The following is a 25,733-nucleotide window of genomic DNA, read 5'->3' as shown; positions in this document are numbered from 1 at the left end:
AAATATATAATTTTTAATGTTATTTTACTAATATCATACTCTGGATTAAATACATATTATAAATTCTTAGCAGGAATAATGTCTCAGTGCTTTCCTATCTTTCTAATTGTAATCAAAGTGTTATTCATGAAGTAATGATCAGCTATAAGAAAAGAGAATTATAGACCAATGTGCTTAATGAACATAGATGCAAATTTCCTCAACAAAATATTTGCAAAATGAATCCAATATATTGAAAGGATCTCACAACCATGATCAAGTGGGATTTATTGTTGAGATGCAAGAATGGTTCAATATATGCAAGTCAATAAATGTGATATACCACATTAACATACTAAAGTATAAAAATCATATAATCATTTCAGTAAATATAGAAAAGCATTTGACAAAATTCAATATCCTTTCATTATGGTAAGTGGATATAGAGAGAACGGACCTCAGTATAGTAAAGACAATATGTGAGAAGCCCACAGCTAACATCATACTTAACAGCAAATGGCTGATCAAGATAAAGACAAAGAAGCCCACTCTCAGCACTTTTATTCAACACAGTACTAGAAATGAAACAAAAAAGTTAACCAGAGATATTAGCCAAGAAAAATAAATAAAAAGATACATATCAGAAAGGAGAAAGTAAAATTGTCTCTATTTGCAGATGACCTAATATTATATATAGAAAACCCTAAATACTCCACCAAAAAAATGTTAGAACTAATCAACAAATTCAGTAAAGTAACATACAAAATCAGTGTAGAAAGTTTAGTTGCATTTTTATATACTAACAATGAACTATCAGAAAGAAAAATTAAGAAAACAGTCCCACTTACAGTATCATTAAAAAGAATAAAATACTAAGGAATAAATTTAACCAAAGAGGTAGAAAATCTGTACACTGAAAACTAAATGATATCAATGAAAGAAATGGAAAAAGACACAAAAAAATCAAAGACTTTCTGTGTTCACATATTGGAAAAGCTATTTTAAAATATCTATATTACCCAAAGTGATTTATAGATTCAATGTAATCCTTACAGAAATAAAGATTACTTTGGAATTACTATGGAATCAATAGTTTAAATTTTAAAGAGAATTTAAAGAGCACCTAGTTCAAGGCCACAATTGTCTCAAGACAAAGTACAATTTTTTATAAATTTTTTTATCTTAAAGTTATATGAGAACTCAGATCTCATTGATAAATATTAATATCCATTAATATTTCTACTCCCGAGATCTTAAATTAGGGGTATGAGGTTGTGGTAAGCTATCTCATCGTACTTAATTCAGAATATTTAGTTTAGGGCCTAAAAGTTAACTAACAATGTAATACTGGCTAACTTGAAAGCAGAATTAAGTGGTATATTTTTCATTTTTCTTTTTATGCATTTCAGCCTTGTTTGAATGTGATACAAAGAACCTGAAATACTTTCAAAGTCTGAATAAGTGTATTACTTTTAAGGGAAGTGAAAAAAAGATGAAATGCTATATTTCACTTAGCCATGTTTTGTCTGGAAAAGCTACTTCAGTGTGATTCAAAGATTTGATGTGAATTTGATTTGAACTCTTAAGGAATTTGGAAAGTCTGAATTTGAGTATAAAAATTGGTCAAGCAAATAAGGAGTCTTTAATGTAGCTTAATACTGACTCATCAAATATCAAACGACCTTTTTTTCCCCCAAGTGTTTTGGAGTGAACATGTAGATTCAGCTTGGATAAGTAGCACATATATAAAATATTAGCATATTTCTTTCATTAATTTTTGTATGGTAGGAAAATATTTTAAGAAATTATGTTTGTTTCATTTATATTCATGTATTTATGAATGCTTTAGTAAATGTCCTAGGTAGATCTCCAATTCTTAATGGTTTTATCAACTAGCACCCATCATCTTATTTAATAAAAATATATCATCCAGAGAATATGTAAAAGTAATACAATGGTAAGTAAGCTATCACCACTGTCCCCTTTATTTTCATATCTGTATGAGTCTAATCTATTGATTTCAGAATTTATTTGGAGCCTAGGCATATACGCCTGCAATGCAGGAGACCTGGGTTTGATCCCTGGGTTGGGAAGATCCCCTGGAGAAGGGAAAGGCTATCCACTCCTGTATTCTGGCCTGGAGAATTCCATGAACTGTATAGAGTCCATGGGTTGCAAAGAGTCAGACACGACTGAGCGACTTTCACAGGCATATAGTAAAGTTGAAGGAAAATTTTCATTGAGACTTAAAACAATATGATGCTCTTTGGAATTATTTATATTCTATGAAGGAAAATATTTGAGACAGAAGTTTTATTTAAACATAGTTACCACAAGTTTTAAAAATGTGGAGAATTGGAATGATAAGTAGCTTATTTACTGCAAAGGCCTACACAGGCTTACAAAAATCAGGAATGCTGAAAGCAGGAGTTTCTAACAGAGTAATAACTGACTTGATTTTATTTCTTTGCACACAAAATAAGGACAACTAACTTCAATTTAAAGGGGAAAATCATATACATTTAAATCCACCTAAATTTTCTCTATTTTTCTGAGAACTTTTATTGTATAGAATTATCCAGATAATTCTATTATCTGGATTCTAATTGAGTCTCTTCATCCTTATATAGCAATTGAAATGATCAGGTCTTTTCAAAAGGATTACAAATATAACAAAGTTTTAAATTCCTGCCATTGATTCCAGGTTGGTCATTCTTTCAAGGTACATTTTGACAGTTTTAAATTGGCATGAACAAGTTAAAATATTTAACACAATGGTTTTCATGAAATTCAATTATGAGGCAATATATTGGCTGCTGAATGAATCAATAATCCTATTTTATGTGAATACTTAAAGTCTTTTTTCCTCAAGAGACGTGACATATATTCAAAAGAGACATTGTAGGATAAAAATAATTAAAATTGTACTGTTCCTCTTAAAGTAGTTGACTCTGTATATAAATCTTTCTTAGAAAATCATTAGTCTTTTCCACAATACATTGGTTAGATAGATGGTAATAAAAGCCCACAAGATACAAATACTAACAGTGTTTTTTGATGTTTTGGCTGATATCTTAGATAAGAGTGAAATTTTAAACTGAAAGTGGCTTTCTTTCATAAAGGAATGGAAATATAATTTCTATTCTGTATTCAGTTTGATCTATGCTAAATAAGAATCATTTAGTTGATGCTAAATAGGGAGTTAACTTGTAGTGATAAGAGAAAATGTATGCAATCCCCATGGCTACATTAAAAAAAAAAAAAAAAAAAGAGCTTCTCATACCATGCAAATATGGCACTTTAAAATTTTGAAGCATTTTTTTAAATTAACACACATGTTCAGCAGAAATACAGTATCAGGGAGGTACATACCCTATCTCCATGGGGACAGAAGCTACAGAGTTTGAGACCCTTTGGTACTTCACCCTATGAACCTGTTCATCTGCCTATTCATTGGTATTCTTTATAATATCCTTTACAGTAAACCGGTAATCAAAGGAATGTGTTTCCCTGAGGCCTGTGAGCTGTTGTAGCAAATTATCGAGCCTTAAGAATGGACTATGGAATCTCTCAGTTCATAACTGGTTGGTGAGAAATACAGATGACAACCCAAGACTCACACTTGCATCCAAAGTTTGTCCGCCTGGGCCCTTAACCTTTGGGGTTGGTATGAACTCGAGGTAGTTTCTGTCAGAATTAAATTGTAGGATACTCAGTTGGTGTATAGAAACTTGGAGAATGTGTTGTTAGTATGGAAAAAAAACACACACACGCATTTGGTGCCAGATGTATTCTGTGTGTAGAGAAAGAGCTTTCCTTTAACGTGTAAAAATACGAGTCTGGAGTCAGTAAGCTTTAGAGCTAATGGGCCTCAGTCTGCTTTGAAGAAATAAACAAGCTAAGGGCCAAAACACAGTGACCATCTTTGGTTCATTTACAGAATAGGCTGTACAACATGTGAGGGCAGGTACCATTTCTGCTTTGCTCACTGTTTTCCTCCTTTTGGTGATATATGGTAGATGCACAATAGTTTATGGAATGGTTTAATTACATAAGATCAGTTTGAAAAAAAAAATTAGAATGTTCCAGGTTATGTTATCATCTGATTTTACCAATTTGTGACCATTTTGGCTGACTTCAAATTTGTATTTTCGTTAGGGGCAAGATATTACATGGAAGAAGGAAATGGCAACCCATTCTTATTATTGCCTGGAGAACTCCATGGACAGGGAAGCCTGGTGGGCTACAGTCCATGGAGTTGCAAAGAGTTGGACACGACTGAGCAACTTTCACAAGATATTACAAGGCCTGCTATAGTCGGAATGCTTGTGTGTGCTATAATTATGTAAAGGACTTCCCAGGTGGCTCAGTGGTAAAGAAGCCTGTCTTACATCCTTTCCTCACATTACATTTTCTTCCTTATCCCATCAACTTATATTTAACCACACTGTATATGCTGAGAATCCCCAAATATATATGAACTTACCACCAAATCCCACCTGATTTTACCTCCAATATGTTGCTAAGGTCCTTCTCACACCATTAGTTGCATTCCATATCCTCATCATTTCTTGCCTTGAATATTGAAATGGTCTTTAATAATTATTGATTTGTTTCCTGCCTTCAAATTCACATTTCTCCTGTCCCTATTTTCACAGATCAGATCACGTTATTTCTTGCTCACTAGGCTGAAGAGTCCACACTCACTTCTTAAATGTGAAATTTAAGGATTTTTTCAGTTTAGGTTCAACCGGCCTATTTAATTTTTCCTCCAACATTTCATTTGGCCTCTACTCTGGCACACTGGGCTTCCTTGGTGACTCAGATGGTAAAATCTAAAGGTTCGATCCCCGGTCAGGAAGATCCTCTGGAGAAGGGAACAGCAAACCACTCCAGTATTCTTGCCTGGAGAATTCCATGCACAGGGCTACAGTCCATGGGGTCACAAAGAGTCAGACACGACTGAGCAACTAACACACACACTGGCAAGCTGGATTACCAGGATTCCCTGAGATGCCCCCACTCTACCCCTAGAAAAGGAACTAAATAGACATTTTTGCCAAAAAGACATCGATATGGCCAACAGGTACTTGAAGATATGCTCAGTGTCATTTGTTACCAAGATAATGAAAATCAAAACCATAATATCACCATATCCTTTTCAGAAGGGCTGCCATCAAGAAGGTAAGAGATTACCATTGTTGGCAAGGACGTGCAACAATATGAAATGACCTTGATAGTATTATGTTAAGTGAAATAAATCAGACCAAAAAACCCAAATGTTGCTAATGTCACTTATATGTAGAATTAAAAAACAAACAAACAAACAAACTTGTAGAAGCATAGACTAGAATGGTGGTTACCAGGGGTCAAGGATACAAAATTGCACCTAGTAGAAAAATAAGTCCTAGAGATTTAATGCACAACACAGAAAGTATAGTAAAAATACTGTTTTATAAACTTCAATGTTCCTAAGAGACTACAACTTAATTGTTCTCACCACAAAAAGAAATAATATGTGATATGATAGAAGTGTTAATTAATACTATGGTGGTTATCATTTTGAAATATATAAGTGTATCAAATCAACACATTCAGTTCAGTTCAGTTCAGTCACTCAGTCATGTCCGACTCTTTACGACTCCAGGAATCACAGCACTTCAGGCCTCCCTGTTCTTCACAAACACCCGGAGTTCACTCAGACTCACGTCCATCGAGTCAGTGATGCCATCCAGCCATCTCATCCTCTGTCTTCTCCTTCTCTTCCTGCCCCCAATCCCTCCCAGCATCAGAGTCTTTTCCAATGAGTCAACTCTTTGCATGAGGTGGCCAAAGTACTGGAGTTTCAGCTTCAGCATCATTCCTTCCAAAGAAATCCCAGGGCTGATCTCCTTCACAATGGACTGGTTGGATCTCCTTGCAGTCCAAGGGACTCTCAAGAGTCTTCTCCAACACCACACTTCAAAAGCATCAATTCTTCAGCGCTCAGCCTTATTCACAGTCCAACTCTCACATTCATACATGACCACAGGAAAAACCATAGCCTTGACTAGATGGACCTTTGTTGGCAAAGTAATGTCTCTGCTTTTGATATGCTGTCTAGGTTGGTCATAACTTTCCTTCCAAGGAGTAAGCATCTTTTAATTTCATGGCTGCAGTCACCATCTGCAGTGATTCTGGAGCCCAAAAAAATAGTCTGACACTGTTTCCACTGTTTGCCCATCTATTTCCCATGAAGTGATGGGACCGGATACCATGATCTTCGTTTTCTGAATGTTGAGCTTAACCCAACTTTTTCACTCTCCACTTTCACTTTCATCAAGAGGCTTTTGAGTTCCTCTTTACTTTCTGCCATAAGGGTGGTGTCATCTGCATATCTGAGGTTATTAATATTTCTCCCGGCAATCTTGATTCCAGCTTGTGCTTCATCCAGCCCAGTGTTTCTCATGATGTACTCTGCATATTAGTTAAATAAGCAGGGTGACAATATATAGCCTTGATGTACTCCTTTTCCTATTTGGAACTAGTCTGTTGTTCCATGTCCAGTTCTAACTGTTGCTTCCTGACCTGCATACAGATTTCTCAAGAAGCCAGTCAGGTTTATTATTATTATTCCCATCTCTTTCAGAATTTTCCACAGTTTATTGTGGTCCACACAGTCAAAGGCTTTGGCATAGTCAATAAAGCAGAAATAGATGTTTTTATGGAACTCTCTTGCTTTTTCCATGATCCAGCGGATGTTGGCAATTTGATCTCTGGTTCCTCTGTCTTTTCTAAAACCAGCTTGAACATCAGGAAGTTCACGGTTCACGTATTGCTGAAGCCTGGCTTGGAGAATTTTGAGCATTACTTTACTAGCATGTGAGACGAGTGCAATTGTGCGGTACTTTGAGCATTCTTTGGCATTGACTTTCTTTGGGATTGGAATGAAAACTGACCTTTTCCAGTCCTGTGGCCACTGCTGTGTTTTCCAAATTTGCTGGCATATTGAGTGCATCACTTTCACAGCATCATCTTTCAGGATTTGAAATATCTCAAGTAGAATTCCATCACCTCCACTAGCTTTGTTCATAGTGATCCTTTCTAAGGCCCACTTGACCTCACAGAAAACTAGTCAATCTAATCACACTAGGACCACAGCCTTGACTAACTCAATGAAACTAAGCCATGCCCGTGGGGCAACCCAAGATGGGCGGGTCATGGTGGAGAGATCTGACAGAATGTGGTCCGCTCGAGAAGGGAATGGCAAACCACTTCAGTATTCTTGCCTTGAGAACCCCATGAACAGTATGAAAAGGCAAAATGATAGGATACTGAAAGAGGAACTCCCCAGGTCAGTAGGTGTCCAATATGCTACTGGAGATCAGTGGAGAAATAACTCCAGAAAGAATGAAGGGATGGAGCCAAAGCAAAAACAGTACCCAGCTGTGGATGTGACTGGTGATAGAAGCACGGTCACATGCTATAAAGAGCAATATTGCATTGGAACCTGGAATGTCAGGTCCATGAATCAAGGCAAATTGGAAGTGGTCAAACAAGAGATGGCAAGAGTGAATGTCGACATTCTAGGAATCAGCGAACTAAATGGACTGGAATGGGTGAATTTAACTCAGATGACCATTATATCTACTACTGCGGGCAGGAATCCCTCAGAAGAAATGGAGTAGCCATCATGGTCACAAAAGAGTCTGAAATGCAGTACTTGGATGCAATCTCAAAAACGACAGAATGATCTCTGTTCGTTTCCAAGGCAAACCATTCAATATCACAGTAATCCAAGTCTATGCTCCAACCAGTAACGCTGAAGAAGCTGAAGTTGAACGGTTCTATGAAGACCTACAAGACCTTTTAGAACTAACACCCCAAAAAGATGTCCTTTTCATTATAGGGGACTGGAATGCCAAAGTAGGAAGTCAATAAACACCTGGAGTAACAGGCAAATTTGGCCTTGGAATACAGAATGAAGCAGGGAAAGAGTTAATAGAGTTTTGCCAAGAAAATGCACTGGTCATAGCAAACACCCTCTTCCAACAACACAAGAGAAGACTCTATACATGGACATAACCAGGTGGTCAACACCGAAATCAGATTGATTATATTCTTTGCAGCCAAAGATGGAGAAGCTCTACACAGTCAGCAAAAACAAGACCAGGAGCTGACTGTGGCTCAGACCATGAACTTCTTATACCAAATTCAGACTTAAATTGAAGAAAGTAGGGAAAACCACTAGACCATTCAGGTATGACCTAAATCAAATCCCTTATGATTATACAGTGGAAGTTAGAAAAAGATTTAAGGGCCTAGATCTGATAGACAGAGTGCCTGATGAACTATGGAATGAGGTTCGTGACATTGTACAGGAGACAGGGATCAAGATCATCCCCATGGAAAAGAAATGCAAAAAAGCAAAATGGCTGTCTGGGGAGGCCTTACAAATAGCTGTGAAAAGAAGAGAAGCAAAAAGCAAAGGAGAAAAGGAAAGATATAAGCATCTGAATGCAGAGTTCCAAAGAATAGCAAGAAGAGATAAGAAAGCCTTCCTCCGTGATCAATGCAAAGAAATCAACACATTACACACCTTAAATTTATACAGTGTGAACTTACATAATGTTAGATGCCAACTATGTCTCAATTAAAACACCTATTATAATACACTTTTACTAACTGTGGTTGTGTTCATGTCTGCCAGTCTGCTTTTGTGTTTTTAGTGTCTAGACTACTGCCTGGAACATAGCTCTATAGTTGTTCAAACAATAAGTGCAGCAAAAGTTAAAACAGAAGTCATTTTGCTATTTCAGATATAATCTAACAAAGTCTTAGTACTTTCATGTGATCCTTACACATCTAATACCTGGTCTTTAAACATTGACATTGATTTTATTAATTCATCTTGAAGCAACTGGGCTTTGTGAAACAGACATGATAAATCCTGAATGATTGCTTTTCATTCTAAAAATGTATTAGTTTACACTGTTGAGTATAACTGCCAAGTGGACAAAAATTTTAAATAACATCATCAGCCTACTCCTTCACTCTTAAGGATCTTTATAAAGGAAATAAAATTATGACCCGAAGTTATTTGCTAAGCATAGGTATGAAGAAGAATTGTAACCAAGGTTTTAATGCTAGATTGTCATAGTAGAGGGCTTCTTAAGTGGCTCAGTGAGTAAAGAACCTACCTGCCAATGCAGGAGACATAAGAGACACACGTTCAAATCTGGGGTTGGGAAGATCCCTTGGAGAAGGGCATTTGCCACTCCAGTATTCTTGCCTGGAGAATCCCCATGGACAGAAGAGCCTGGTAGGCTACAGGCCATGGGGTCACAAAATGTTAGACACAAATGAAGCAACTGAACATGCACTTCATACTAGAAACCCGATAAACTCTGATTAAATTTTTCAGGAGGATAAAAATCTTTGTAAGCTGGATAAGGTGTTTTCCTCTTGTTGAAGAGGTAATAACACTTCTAACTAACGATTTTTCTTCTGAATATCAGCAGCCCTTTACTTTGTCAAAATAACAGTTACCTAATTTATGTGGTCAATAGTTCTATTGATTATGGTGTTTTCAGAGGCCCCCAGATTCACTAGAGATGACAAAATATTTTCATTAAGAATTAATTTCAAGGTAGTCTCTTAGAATAAAGAACTTGAGTATTCTAATGTATGTACTGAATTTTACAGTTTTCAGTTTTAGAGGGCAGTCTTTACCTTGACGTTTTTAACCCCAATTGAAAGGTTACCTAAGAATTATATAACTTAAAAGTATGCTGTATACAGATAAAAGAAAATTATTTACACTGTTGTAACAGGGTGGCAATATAATTAAATATTACAGGGTAAAATGACTAAGTACATATTGAGTACATACTTCTGAGTAATAGAATATATTTCTTCACTAAGAAATTTATTGGATTATAGAATAATTTCTCTTGGGATTTTCTATGGAAAAAAATAGGATATTTGTAGTACTGATTTTCTTTTCACCTAAGCAAGTGACTCATTGAATTCTATATTAAGAAAGAAGTAATCCAAGAAAAACTGCAAAAAATCTAGAATGTGATTTGCATCTAAGAGTAAAATAATTCATTAGAAAATAAGGTAAACCATAATAAAAATTATAGTCTTAGTTACATACATTCCAGGTTTTGCCCAACAACCAACCAGACAGCCATTTCTATACCAAGGTAATTAGTTTTGTGCTTGTTTTCTTATGAATATATTCATTCTGATTTCAAAAGAATATGCCTCAATTAAGGCATATTCAAATCAAATTCAGTTCAGTTCAGTCGCTCAGTCGTGTCTGACTCTTTGAGACCCCATGAACTGCAGCACGCCAGGCCTCCCTGTCCATCACCAACTCCTGGAGTTCACTCAAACTCATGTCCATCAAATCAGTGATGCCATCTAGCCATCTCATCCTCTGTCGTCCCCTTCTCCTCCTGCCCCCAATCCCTCCCAGCATCAGAGTCTTTTCCAATGAGTCAACTCTTCGCATGAGGTGGCCAAAGTACTGGAGTTTCAGCTTTAGCATCATTCCTTCCAAAGAACACCCAGGACTGACCTCCTTTAAGATGGACTAGTTGGATCTCCTTGCAGCCCAAGGGACTCTCAAGAGTCTTCTCCAACACCACAGTTCAAAAGCATCAAATCAAATTAAGCTGTGATATTCTCACCAAAAGACAGCTATAGTGTAACACATGACCTCTTCTCTCCCAGATAAAAAGAAAGCAATTTTTTTCAGTTTTATAATTTATATGTATTGCTCCACATTTTAGATACACTTTTTGAAAAACTAGTCTGAAAATAAAATGAGATTACTGCTGAGGTTTTAAGGGAGGTAGCTGTTTTATGTATGTGCTAGTTATAACTAACCATTTGCTTCCAGCTAGAAAACTTCTGTGGTCACAGCTAGACCTAATCCACTGGGTTATGTTCTCCATATGGAAAGTGAAATATCTATTGATATCCTCTCTACTATTCTCACATATGAGTTTTTTTTCCTTAACTGACACTAAGTAAATAGAATTTTTTTAAAGAGCAAGTTTCTGCCATTTTGCTTTAAATAAAATTTAAGGAGAAAAGATAGCACTGAAAAACAGTAGACTGTATAAGAATAAACTGCCATAACCTTAACATCTCTTTTCTCCCCACAATTTTTTCATTTTAAAATATCTGTTCTTACTCCACAGTGAAAAAGTAATTTCTCTCACAAATATTGTTCTTATTTTCCAAACATGTATTATTTTTAAAGATAAAAGGAATAAAAGATGAAAGATTCTCTCAGTAATCCTGGTGGAAATACGTATGTATTGATGGAATTCAGAATAAGTCTCTTCAGAATGTGTCACATTGGCATGCAGATTTTCTTGGCAACTGGGAGGCACAGATTTCAGCTAAGGTAGGGGAACTAGATGGAGAAGGCAATGGCACCCCACTCTGGTACTCTTGCCTGGAAAATCCCATGGACGGAGGAGCCTGGTAGGCTGTAGTCCATGGGGTCGCTAAAAGTCAGACACGACTGAGTGACTTCACTTTCACTTTTCACTTTCATGCATTGGAGGAGGAAATGGCAACCCACTCCAGTGTTCTTGCCTGGAGAATCCCAGGGACGGCGGGGCCTGGTGGGCTGCCGTCTATGGAGTCGCACAGAGTTGGACACGACTGAAGCGACTTAGCAGCAGCAGCAGCAGGAGCAGGGGAACTAGAAGGCAAGGAGCAGGGCCTTAGGATACATGTTTGACTGGCAATATGTGCTGGAGGCATGAATGAGGTTGAAAACTCAAATCCCTCTGAATCTCTCCAGCTAGTATAGAAGCAAGCTGCTATCCACACCACTCCTTTGAGAACACCAACCTTCTTCATATAAGCCTCTGAATAACTGCATGTGAGTAATTTGCCACATATGGAGATCTACACTCACTATTGCATAACGTCTTCTGTTCCTTTCAGTGGACAGGCAAGACTAATCACCTTATGTTATCTTATTCCATACTATTTGCAGGAAATAGTCCTCTTATAGAACTCAGATTTCAAGATAAGATGTTTCTATAAAAAGACATAAAAAAATAAGCCATTAGTGATTCTTTTTTTCTTTTGGCAGAAGGATGGGTATAAACACAGACTTTGTTGACCCATCTCTTGAGCTTCAGCTGCTTGTGCTTTGAGTTTCAGAGAATTCATACAGGAGGTAGCTTTATTCCTCATGGGTACTCTGAAAATGTCTTCTCCCGGTAACTTATTTCCTGGAAATGTTGTCTAGTAGGCTGGCACCTGGGGACTCTGTTCTCTGTCTCTTTGAGACATGTTTGTGCCCCTGGCCAGTTTCTTGTGGGTTCTGACTGAGCTGAATTATATCTCAATTCCTTTTGACTGAAAGATTAAATTCCACATTGGAATTAATGGGATTAACTGGGTCTAACCTCTATAGAATCCTCCCATGGTCCAGAGGCCTGAATGCCATGCTATTTTCTATATAACACCATTAAACACCCTTCAAACTGTAGCAACCTGCAATGTGACTCTTTAATCATTTTTTTTTTTAAATGTGGGGTAAATGTTTCCTTTTTTAGACTTCACAACTCTTGAAGGTGTCAAGTGCACAAAAGAATACCTATTTGTCTTCTCCCTTTCTCCTACATGGGTTGAATTTAGTTTATTCTAGGCACCAGAAAGCCATCTTCCCTTTGGAACAACACTTAAAATAAAAGCTTAACATGTATCAGAATCACCTGGGAGGTGCTTATTTAAACATAGATTTCTCCCAAATGTGTGTTGGGGCCTGAGAATTTGGGCTTCTAACAAGTTCTCTGATGATGCTTATGTTTTTGGTTGGGTACATCACTTAGAGAATGATGCCTCACTTTTGTTTGAATAATATTATCAGAATCCATTCTGCCTGGTCAAAGTGAGTTTCAAAATTAAAAAGAGGGCTCTGACACAGAGGTATAGCTCAGATTGTGCTCAATCTTATTCATATTCTGGGAATTGGTCTTGGGGGTGCTATCATGCTATCAGTGCTCTCATGAGGGACATCAGTTATGAGGATGAAATGTCTTTGATATATTGAACAACTTTTATTCTCTGTAATCATTCAGGGACTCCTATTTCTCAATGAGAAAGAGTTTCAAAATGCTTAAAGTGCTTTTTCAATTCAATACAAGCTTGTAAAAAGCATATTCGAGGTTAGATATGGTAGTGATCATGGCACAAGCCGTTGAAAGTTCACCAAGGTAATGCTTAGAACAAGAAAGAAAAGAACATTTGCATTTTGTTGATGTGGTTGCTTTGAGTGGGAAAAAAATTACAACTTCAAATAACATATGAGACCAGAGGCTATAGATACGTTCAGGATACATAACTATGGGTATTTGAAAATAGCAGGATAAAAAGATCTCTCTCTATTCCTCTGTCTCTCAAGAGGTTAAAAGAAATAGTCAAGAAAATATAAATAGAATCAGACATTGCATTAGGTTTAAAAAATCTTTACCTGGACCTTTACCTTTAGGTTTAAAGGTTTAAAAAATCTTTACCTTTCTGCAAAACTGTGTGTTTATATCTTTTGTTCCATGGAATTTGAAGCAAAGAAAGCATCTCCTTTTTTTTTTTTTTTGCCTACAAGTAAGAGAAGATAAGATATTCAAAAGTATTAATTGGATTTTAAGAATCATGGACTAGATCAGTGATTCTCAAACTGCCATTGGCTAAAGTAAACAGGAACAGTTAGGAAAAGAAAATCCCATGTCCAGGATGCACCTGAGATCAATCAAATCTGAATCTCCATGGAGGGGATGCAGATATGCTATTTTTTTTAAAATTAATCTCCCTAGGTAATTCTACTTTACAGCCAAGATTTAAAACAACTGAAAGAGAATCTTAGCATAACTAATTGGATTTGCAGAAATTAGTCTGTGCCAAAGCAAGGAACAAAACTTCCATGGTCCAGTTTTACATGGAATTTGCTTTCAAACAGTTGGGATAGTCATAGTAAAATAAAGAACTTAAGCAAAGATATTTATATAGCAACCCATTTGTAAGTAGCAAGTTAAAGATAGCACTAAAATGATTAGTTCTGGGGCTTCTATTCAAATATGGGGCTATTCCATTCAAATATGGGACTTCCCTCGCATTTTCTTCAAGTATTTGCTGGAATCAGCTTTTAATCCTCGATGAAACGATTTAGTTCTGTTGGCCTGGAGTTTGTATCTTTATTTTGGATGTGATAGGCTTTTCAAGAGATTAAAAGCTGACACATTTGAAAACACTTAACTGGCCAATCAGCCCCAAGGATCGGGTGCCTACATAGTTCTTTAACAAGCAATTTCTAATATCATACTTTCTTCTTTAATGCATTTTTACATTGAAAAATCACAGTTCAATAACTGAAACCTGCGTCTCTTGTGTCTCCTGCATTGGTAGGTGGGTTCTTTACCACGAGCTCCACCTGGGAAGCCCAAATATTTGTTGTACAATATACTTTTTAAAATGACCTATTCCATGGTTTGCAGTAGCAGAAAAAAATATTTTGGGGTTAAATAGTCAGCTTCAATTATTTTCAAAGACACTTATCAACATGCTTGTTAAGTTTCTCATCTCTACCAGAAAAACAAAGTAACGTTTACAAATGACTGAAAAAAAATTTTCATACCTGATTCACTAAAGCAAAGGGCCAACTTTAAACTCGATATTGAAACTCTAGAGTCATTTCTGTAAAAATTAAGACAACAGAAAAATAATGCTCACTATTCTGGAAATACTAGTCTGTCAATGACAATAAAAAGAAACCAGAGTAGTCAATATCAGAAAAGTGATACATATTTTTAAAATGTACATAGGACAAATTTTGTACCTGGAAACCCATGAAAATGAAGTATAAATCTATTCAAATTAATAAGAATTTACTATACCAGCAATAAATGGTTGAGAGATTTAACAAAAAACTATCTCATTTATAAAATAGTAAGTACCACATGATATACTTCACAAGAAACATGCAAAATCTAAATGAAGAAAAAGGATAAATTTTAGTGAGAAGCCTAGAAGAAATCTCAAAAAAATATGCACTCTACTTTCATGAATGGAGAAGTCATAAATTTTGAATCAATATCAAAAGTTATATATTTTTCTCAAATGAATCCATATATTTAATATCATCATACCAGGCAAAATTATAGTGAGTCAGGAGAGGTGCTTAACAAAATAATTCTGAAATTTAAGGGAAAATATGTGAAATACCTCATAAAATTTTGAAAGGAAGACTTGAAGAGTCTTTCCCTCTCGTATTTAACATTTTTATGATTAATCTGCCCCAGGCACTGGCAGAGTGCACGCTATCGATACAGCTCTTACACGCATGAACTTGAAGGCAAAAATGAGTATAAAGGAGTCAGAAAATACAAAATTACAATTCAGTGGGGGTACGTAATATGATGGGATGAATAGACAGCTGTAGGAGAGCACACAGGAAGAACTACACGAGGAAAATCAATACTGAATTTGATGCAGAAGCAAACCAGTGGAACAGAAAACTCAGAATCATTAAGTATGAAAAATTTAACTCAGGATAAATTATCATTTTACATTCCTGCCAAGAGTGTAGAAAAGAATAAGGTGTTTCTTCAAAAAATTAAAATAGAACTACCATTTGAAACTACATATTACTGGGTATGTAGTCAAAGGAAATAAAATCAGTATCTCTAAGAGACAGTTGCACCCCCATGCTCACTGCAGCTTTTCGCCATCCACCCAAGATATGGAAAAATGTTAAATGTCCAAAGGATAAATGGATAAAGAAGGCATCAAATATCTATCTATCTACTATCTATCTATATCTATATCTTTTAGATTTTTTTTTCATTATATATCCATGAAAGAATAAATCATAAAATACATGAGTATGCTAAATCATGAGAGGAAGATCATCGATTAAGAAGCAGAATGATTTAAGAGGTAGAAATGGAAAAGTGGCACTAGCGATGCTGTTTACAACCATAAATAATATGTGATTTATGTTTTCTAAGTGTTTGATGGTCATCTTCAAGCAACACTGGCACAGAGTTTGAACTTAATATTCAATGGATCTCCTTTAGTAAGATTATAGCCTTTCCAGCATGCCTTACCATTTATTTCAAAATTAAATAATCAAGTTAAATTTTGTGCTACAGAAGCCATTAAAAATTAACTGTGTAACTAAACATCTTAATTATCTCATATCTAAACAGACTTTTATAGTGCTTGTTTCTATTTCTCTTATTAATATGAACTAAGTTAAACCACTCATATAATTTTGAGACCTTACACTTAGAAGGGCTTCCCTGGTGGTTCAGAGGGTAAAGAATCCACCTGCAATGTGGGTGACCTGGGTTGGATCCCTGGGTTGGGAAGATGCCCTACAGGAGGGCATGGCAACCCACTCCAGTATTCTTGTCTGGAGTATTCCATGGACAGAGGAGCCTGGCAGGCTACAGTCCCTGGGGTTGCAAAAAGTCAGACATGACTGAATAACTAAGCACACAACATACTTAGAATGTATCAAGGATAACTGTATTAAATTTTCTTGTTTGTTCTTACATTGCTCAGGAATATACATTAGATATTATGTAATATCTCAAATAGTAACAATGCATTGAGTACTTGTAACTTTCAGATACTAGACACTGATTATATCACATGAAATAGCGAATATTCTACTAGGTTTTAAAATGAAGGTGGGATACATGGTTTTAGAAAATAAAAAACAGCAAGGAAAGCTTTTTCTCATTTACTACCAATGTATTACATAGCACTTAGTAAGCTGCATCACACTGTGTATGTGTTTGTGGGTGAACTACAAATAAAACTGTTAACAACTATTTCAGGAAGTAGAAAATTGTCTATGCCTCCTCTTAGGCCTCTTGACGAGGGTAAAAGAGGAGAGTGAAAAAGCCGGCTTGAAACTCAGCATGAAAATAACTAAGATCATGGCATCCAGTGCCATTGCTTCATAGAAAATAGAAGGGGAAAAAGAGGAAGCAGTGACAGATTTTATTTTCTTGGGTTTCAAAATCACTGCAGATGGTGACTGCAGCCATGAAATTAAAAGATGCTTGCTCCTTGGAAGAAAAGCTATCACAAACGCTAGACAGCGTATTCAAAAGCAGAGACATCACTTTGCCAACAAAAGTCCGTGTAGTCAAAGCTATTATTTTTCCAGTAGTCATGTATGGATGTGAGAGTTGGACCATGAAGAAGGCTGAGCACTGAAGAATTGATGTTTTAGAATTGTGGTGCTGGAGAAGGCTCTTGAGAGTCCCTTGGACAGCAAAAAAACCCAATCAATCCTAAATGAAATCAACCTGAATATTCATTGGAAGGACTGATGCTGAAGCTGAAGCTCCAATACTTTGGCCACCTGATGGGAACAGCTGACACATTGGAAAAGACCTGATGCTGGGAAAGATTGAAGGCAAAAGGAGACGGGAATGCAGAGGAAGAAATGGTTCAATAGTATCACTGACCCTATGGACATGAATTTGAGCACACTTCGGAAGATAGTGGACAGAGGAGCCTGGTGTGCTGCAGTACATGGGGTAGCAAAGAGTTGGACATGACTTAGCAACTGAACAACATCTTAGGCAAACAGTTTTTTAGTAACAGATCATGTGGTAATAGAAAAAGTGAAAACATTGGCCGAGATTGTTTGAGGTATCAAGTTATTTTGCCTAGATTTCTCCAAAGTTGGGATGAATTATTCCCCACATAATGTCTAAAACTATTCATCATAACCATGAGACCAATTTTGATATTTCCAATTTTAATCTCAAATTCAGCCTCTGCTATTGCTAGATGATACTTTGATCATACTCATTCTAGAGCCAAGCTGATTTGTTTTAACAAAATCATTTTTGTCACTATGGCTTTTCTTTGGAGTATCTTTTTAAGAATTACCTTTTCAAGGCAAAAATTTAGTTTTACATTTGTGGCCATGCCTTGTATAAGATATATAAATCTTTATCTGAACTTTGTAAAAAAACAGCCAAACAAAACATACTTTTAAGAATTTTCATTATTCCTTCTCTTATAAAAACTACTGATTTAACAAATAGCTGTATTTTAGTATATACATATCAAGAATATAAAATTGTGTTCTGTAAACTCATTAATAAAATATTAGAGCTGGATCTCTGGGATACTAAAATTCCCTGTATGTTATTTAGACCATTATAGCTAATTGGTATTAATTTTAGGAGCAATTTTATTTAGCTAATGGATCTAATAATGATTTATACCTAATTTAGTAACAATGGATTTTCTACAAAATGACATTTAAAGTGTTAAACACTCTTAAGTGTGACTTTTAAAAATATCAATTTGCATATACACAAAGTAATCTTGCAGTAAATAAATATAATACTGTGTTGTATTATTAAATACTATACTCACCATAATTGCTGTGGAAATATAAGAATTGGGTAATTATTCCATAATTTTAATTTGTAGAGTTCTATATATCTCATTGGAGAAGGGAATGGCAATCCACTCCAGTACTCTTGCCTGGAGAATTTCACGGACAGAGGAGCCTGACGGGCTATAGTCCATGGGGTCACAAAGAGTCAGACACGACTGAGCGACTACATCCTATATCTTATTGGGCTTCCCAGGTGGCGCTAATGGTAAAGAACCCACCTGCCAATGCAGGAGATGTTAGAGACAAGGGTTTGATCCTGGGGTCAGGAAGACCCCCTGGAGAAGGAAATGGCAACCCAATCAAGTATTCTTGCCTGGAGAATACCATGGGGTGCAGTCCACAGGGTCTCATAGAGGCAGACATGACTGAAGAGACTTAGAACCCACACATACATCTAATTACTTGTTTGCAAACCACTCTGTTTGCCCCAAAACATTTTAGCATGAAATAAATTACCAAAATGGTAAACATTTGGGGAATCTCAAAAACTTCAAACAGTAATATAATAGATTCATATGCATATTTAACTTGCTTTGATTTTATTTCTTTCTCTAGGCTTTTACAAGCATTACAAACTTTCAACACTGTTCACATTTTTAAAGGCATGCAATTTTGTATCAAAAGAGTGGACAACTTTATATTTTTAAGGTAAAAATATTAAGCAGTTGGTGAAATGTTGCTGAGAAAAACAAGCTGTATGCAGAAGATAGGAAGAACGGACTGCCTGGGGTGCAGGCCTGGAAATCTAAACAATTATGCATAAGATTAAAAGGTATTTTGGATCCAGATTCTGTAGTCTTTAGAGCCCCAGTGAGGAGCTCACAGTTTATTTAGCCTGTGAAGCCGGAGTTAAAAACAGTTGTGTTTGTTGTGTATATGTGTGTGTGCATGTGGATGTGTGTGAATTTAGATAATAGTAACTTCATCAAAATATTTATTATAGCAACAGTATTGAGACTCAATAAGATCAGTTTGTGCGGAGAGGTTGTTAATAATGAGTAATCAAGTAAGGATATTACTGAATGAGTTTAAATGTGTGGTGAAAGTTTCTAAACTGAAATAAATACCAGAAGTATTAAGAAATAACAAAATGGAAAATTTGAAGAACTAAGTGAAAAACATTCATATGGAGAATTAAAAAGGACAATTAAAATATGTTTGACATGTACATAATAAAATTTTAAAGATTCACTGAATGGTTGAATAAATTAATATATAAGTGAAGGAAAGAGATATTAAATCTTGAACCAGAAGTTCTTTTCATTCATTTTTTTGGTACATCAAAATCATTATTTAACATTTTAGTTTGAACAATTTTAAATTTACAGAAAAGTTACAAAAATAGCAGAGTCCTGTATACCCTTCTCCCAGCTCTACTTATAGTAACATCTTACATGACCACGGCAAATTTATCAAATCTAAGGAATATTGCTACAATACTATTAACTAAACTCCTGTCTTTATTTAGATTTCATCTGTTTTCCAACTAATGTCCTCTTTTCCAGGATCCAGTGTAGAAGACCACACTGCATTCAGCTGTAGGTTTCCTTGTTGTTTTTGTCACTAAGTAGTGTCTGACTCTTTTGCAGCCCCATGGACTGTAGCCTGCCAGGCTCCTCTGTCCATGGGATTTCCCAGGCAAGAATGCTGAAATGAGTTGCCATTTCTGTCTCCAGGGTATCTTCCCAATCCAGGGATCAAACCTGCATCTCCTGCACTGGCAGGATTCTTTACGCTGAGCAACCAGGGAAGCCCATAGGTTTCCTTAGACAACTCCAATTTTTACCATTTCTGTTACTATTTTGGCTCAGCTGGTAAAGAATCCTCCTGCAATGTGGGAGACCTGGATTCGATCCCTGTGTTGGGAAGATCCCCTAGAGAAGGGAAAGGCTACCCACTCCACTATTCTTGCCTGGAGAATTCCATGGACTCTATAGTCCATGGGGTCACAAAGAGTCGGACACGACTGAGTTACTCTCATTTTCACTATGAACTTGTAATTTTGAATAGCATAGTATTGGTTAGGTGATTTGTAGACTTACCCCTCAGTTTGGGTCTGTGTTTTTTATAAAATGCTTATTTTTATTTATTTGGCTGCTCCAGGTCTTAGTTGTAATATTCTCTTTTTAGGTAGTTAGAATAGAGAAAGAGTCCAAAATGGCAGTAGCTAAAAGACAGACAAAGAAAGGGAAAAGCCTGAGAAAAAAAAAAAAAAAGGAACAAAGGGGAAATCCATGGATTGATTTCCTTTAGGATCAACTGGTTTGATCTCCTTGCAGTCCAAGGGACTCCCAAGAGTCTTCTACAATAGCACAGTTAAAAAGTATCAATTCTTCGCTGCTCAGCCTTCATTATGGTCCAATTCTCACATCCATACATGACTACTGGAAAAACCATAGCTTTGACTATACAGACCTTTGGTGGCAAAGTAATGTCTCTGCTTTTTAACATGCAGTCTGTGTTTGTCATAGCTTTTCTAAAAAGATAAATAGCAGAAAATGATGTCAATCTTGGTCACTTGATTAAGGTGGTGTCTTCCAGGTTTCTCTACATAAAGTTACCATTTTATGTTTCCTTAAGTTTTGGTTAGAATTGAGTCCAACTCAAATTCAAGGAAAGGGTGAATTAAGCTGCCCTTGCTAGTAGGGATAGTATCTACATATATTACTTAGAATTCTGTAAAATGAATAATCCTATCTCCCTTATTTATCAATGTGCCTAATCATTTATTTTTGTCAGCATGGATTTGTTGCAGCAAAAATAGAGAGGAAACTTTTCTTAAATGGAAATGAGACTTTTCTAATTAAGAAGGAAAATAAGGAAATGATGAACAGGCTGAGGAAACAACATAAATAGGCCTGAAAAAGGTAAGCAATCTTGGTTATTCCTTAGCTATTGCTGGTAACAACACTTGTGGCTGGACTTTTCCTTCACAAGGCTGAACAAAGCTGATTGCTCTCTGACTCTCATATGAGCTGTTCTCTGCACCTGGCAGTCTTCCCTGCCTACACTCTCTTGTAGCATTTTGCATTTCAAAAAGAAGGTCACTGGCTGATAACTTCAGGAACAACAGACCTAGTTGCCTAATGCCAGCTGTGACCATTTTGAAATCTTGCAAAAGATAAAAAAAAAGCAAGACCTTCTGTGGGATGTAAAATCTCTCCCTATTCCCCAAAGAAAGGGGCACAGTTCTTGAGACACTAGCCTGCTGTGTTTTTTCCTTTGCCAGGCAAAGCTTAAAGCCATTTTTCTTGTTCCTCCAAAACTCTGTCTCTGTATTTCTTTCTGGCCTTGGTGCACAGAAAGCCAAGCTTTTTGGCATCAGATTCACAGATACTGATTTTATATTTGGGGTTATAATTCAATACCACCATTATTTTGTTCCAGATGTGACCATTAGGAGCTCCTATTTTTGAACTTTTAAAAACTGTACTTTAAAATCAAGGTAAATTGAGAAAACAGGCTTAGAAACCACATGGCTTTGTGAAGTAGCATAAGGTAAACAAGGGTTTCCCTGGTGGCTCAACTAGTAAAGAATCTGCCTACAATGCAGGAGGCCCCAGTTTGATTCCTAGGTCAGGAAGATTCCCTGGAGAAGGGATAGGCTACCCACTCCAGTATTCTTGGGCTTCACTGGTAGATCAGATGGTAAAGAATCTGCCTGCAATGTGGGAGACCTGGGTTCAATCCCTGGGTCAGGAAGATCCCCTGGAGGAGGACATGGCAACCCACTCCAGTATTCTTGCCTGTAGAATCCCTATGGACAGAGGAGTGTGGTGGGCTACAGTATATAGGGTTGCAAAGAGTCGGACATGACTGAGTGAGTAAGCACAGCACATAAAGTAAAAATGGTTGTAAACATCACTGAGAACATAGAGAATGTTGTCAAAAGTGAAATTGTTCAGTTGTGTCCAACTCTTTGTGATTCCATGGACTGCAGCCCGCTAGGCTTCTCTGTCCAGGGGATTTTCCTGGCAAGAACACTGGAGTGGATTGCCATTTCCTTCTCCAAGAATGTTGTCAGCTACTCCAGAAATCCCTTCTTGATCCCTTTCACAACTCCTTTTTCCTGCTGCACTTCCAAGGCAATTAAATTACTTCCCTGAATTTCTTTAATACTTTTATTCAGTTCAGTCGTGTCTGACTCTTTGCCACCCCATGACCGCAGCACGCCAGGCCTCCCAACTCCCAGCCAACTCCCAACTTCCAAAACCAACTCCCAGAGTCCACCCAAACCCATGTCCATTGAGTCAGTGATGCCATCCAACCATCTCATCCTCTGTCATTCCCTTCTCCTCCAGCTTCAATCTTTCCCAGCATCAGCATCTTTTCCAATGAGTTAGCTCTTCGCATCAAGTGGTCAAAGTATTGGACTTTCAGCTTCAACATCAGTCCTTCCAATGAACACCCAGAACTAATCTCCTTTAGGATGGACTGGTTGGATATCCTTGCAGTCCAAGGGACTCTCAAGAGTCTTCTCCAACACCACAGTTAAAAGGCATCAATTATTCGGCACTCGGCTTTCATTATAGTCCAACTCTCACATCCATACATGACTACTGGAAAAACCATAGCCTTAACTAGACGGACCTTTGTGGTCAAAGTAATGTCTCTGCCTTTTAATATGCTGTCTAGGTGGGTCACAGCTTTCCTTCCAAGGAGTAAGTGTCTTTTAATTTCATGGCTTCAATAACCATCTGCAGTGATTTTGGAGCCCCAAAAATTAAAGTCAGCCACTGTTTCCCCATCTATTTGCCATGAAGTGATGGGACCAGATGCCATGATCTTAGTTTTCTGTATGTTGAGCTTTAAGCCAACTTTTTCACTCTCCCTTTTCACTTTCATCAAGAGGCTCTTTAGTTCTTCTTCACTTTCTGCCATAAGGGTGGTGTCATCTGCATAGCTGAGGCTATTGATATTTCTCCCGGCAATCTTGATTCCAGCTTGTGGTGCATCCAGCCCAGCATTTCTCATGATGTCCTCTGCATATAAGTTAAATAAGCAGGGGGACAATATACAGCCTTGACATACTCCTTTTCCTATTTGGAACCAGTCTGTTGTTCCATGTCCAGTTCTAACTGTTGCTTCCTGACCTGCATACAGATTTCCCAAGAGGCAGGTCAGGTGGTCTGGTATTCACATCTCTTTCAGAATTTTCCACAGTGTGTTGTGATCCACACAGTCAAAGGCTTTGGCATAGCCAATAAACCAGAAGTAGATGTTTTTCTGGAACTCTCTTGCTTTTTCAATGATCCAGCGGATGTTGGCAATTTGGTCTCTGGTTCCTCTGCCTTTTCTAAAACTAGCTTAAACATCTGGAAGTTCACAGTTCATGTATTGTTGAAGCCTGGCTTGGAGAATTTTGAGCTAGTGTGTTAGATGAGTACAATTGTGCAGTTGTTTGAACATTCTTTGGCATTGCCTTTCTTTGGGATTGGAATGAAAACTGACCTTTTCCAGTCCTGTGGCCACTGCTGAGTTTTCCAAAGTTGCTGGCATATTGAGTGCAGCACTTTCACAGCATCATCTTTGAGGATTTGAAATAGCTCAACTGGAATTCCATCACCTCCACTAGCTTTGTTCATAGTGATGCTTTCTAAGGCCCACTTGACTTCACATTCCAGGATGTGAGTGTGAGGATCACACCATTGTGATCATCTGGGTCATGAAGATCTTTTTTGTATAGTTCTTCTGTGTATTCTTGCCACCTCTTCTTAATATCTTCTGCTTCTGTTAGGTCCCTACCATTTCTGTCCTTTATTGAGCCCATCTTTGCATGAAATGTTCCCTTGGTATCTCTACTTTTCTTGAAGAGATCTCTAGTCTTTTCCATTCACTGTTTTCCTCTATTTCTTTGCACTGATCGCAGAGGAAGGCTTTCTTATCTCTATATCGCTAGACAGTACAGTTTAGTCTTTCCCATGAATTTCTATTTAACTTGATATGTCCTTTAAATATCTGTTTGTAGGTCTCCATGAACTTTCCCTTGCTTTTAATTTTACCTATTAGAGAGCCTAGGGCATTTACCCATAAAGTTTCAGAAAATCTGGGCTTCACTGATGGCATACTCATGGCTTACTCAGCATGCTTGTTGGTCCTCTGTATTTACAATAAGTTGGCAACTGAATTCAGCGGGTTTATTAAACTCATATTCATTCCCTTTTGCAACACTATAAACTGTTATACTTTTCTATATGTACACATAATGTCTGGTTTCTCTTTTTTTTTTGTAAAATTACCAGTCTTTAATGTTTGTTGCCCAGATCCATTAATTCACTGGGGATTGCAAAATTTAGATATTCTAATCCTTTCATATTATTTCACTTATTAACCAAGTAGTTTTATACAGAAAGATTTTAAATGTGATTGATTCCTTTATTTTATTTGCATGGTTTTCAAGATAGTAAATTGTGTTTCTGTCATCCAAAGAAGTTAGCCTATTTGTGGCTTTTGACTATCAATATGAACAGAAAATTATAAGTGTATTTGATAAATATCATTCCATTGTGCTTCATATACCAAATAAACTGTAAATTGCCCTATCTTTAACCATAAAGAGCTTCTTCATTTTGGCTTCTGAGTCCTAATAACGTAATCATCATGACCTTCTATAACTTCCTTGAGATCTTATTTTTCAGATTTTATAAAACTCCTACCCTCTGTTACACAATTCCTGCTCTAGGCCAGATATTAGCATTATCCCAATAAGTTTTGTTTCTTCTATAGGAAGTTATATTTTAAAACTGCAATCTAGGGGCTTGGAATATTGAGTTGGTCATATTTCTGTACTTTAAGTTATATGTATAAATATATACATGAATAATATATATGTATAAAGATAACTATAAATTCACACTAATACAATGCAAATCCAAGGCTACAGGTTTTTACCTAGCTTCTCATCATATTTGTACCTCCCTTATTCCACACCAAGAGTGTGGTGTCTAATTCTTAAGGACACCAATTATGATAGAATTAAAATGCCCACAGTTATCAACTTTATCTTATTTTATATATAAGATAATCTAATTTTGGGCTTCCCTGGTGGCTCAGTGGTAAATAATCTGTCTGCCAATGCAGGAAATAGTTCTATCCCTGAATCAGGAACATCCTCTGGAGGAGGAAATGGCAACCCTCTCCAGTATTCTTGCCTGGGAAATCCCATGGACAGAGAAGGCTGGCAGGCTACAGTCTATGGAATTGCAAAAAAGTTGGACACAGCTTAGCGACTAAACAATTTTAGTTTAGTTTTGCTAACTACATGCTACATTTTTAATTCATTTTTAACGTGGAGACTTAAGATTCAAGA

At 36.7% G+C, this 25,733-nt stretch overlaps 1 long non-coding RNA gene across 3 annotated transcripts in view; it reads right to left on the bottom strand.

Moving 5' to 3' along the window:
* The window catches only part of LOC129621287 (uncharacterized), a 51,997-nt gene extending 33,397 nt beyond the window's left edge, over window positions 1-18,600 (bottom strand). For 2 of the 3 annotated variants that reach the window (XR_008699180.1, XR_008699181.1), the window contains exons 1-3: window positions 18,400-18,600; window positions 14,627-14,685; window positions 13,512-13,593 (exon numbers count right to left, since the gene is read on the bottom strand). This is a non-coding gene — a long non-coding RNA (uncharacterized LOC129621287). The remainder of the gene's footprint in view (window positions 1-13,511; window positions 13,594-14,626; window positions 14,686-18,399) is intronic. The other variant, XR_008699182.1, reaches the window with a different exon arrangement.
* Between the last annotated feature and the right edge of the window lie 7,133 nt (window positions 18,601-25,733).

This window comes from Bubalus kerabau, chromosome 10 (assembly GCF_029407905.1).
Source record: "Bubalus kerabau isolate K-KA32 ecotype Philippines breed swamp buffalo chromosome 10, PCC_UOA_SB_1v2, whole genome shotgun sequence".
Taxonomy (NCBI): domain Eukaryota; kingdom Metazoa; phylum Chordata; class Mammalia; order Artiodactyla; family Bovidae; genus Bubalus; species Bubalus kerabau.
Note: the sequence above shows the minus strand (reverse complement) of the source record. Positions and strands in the feature narration are given on the sequence as shown.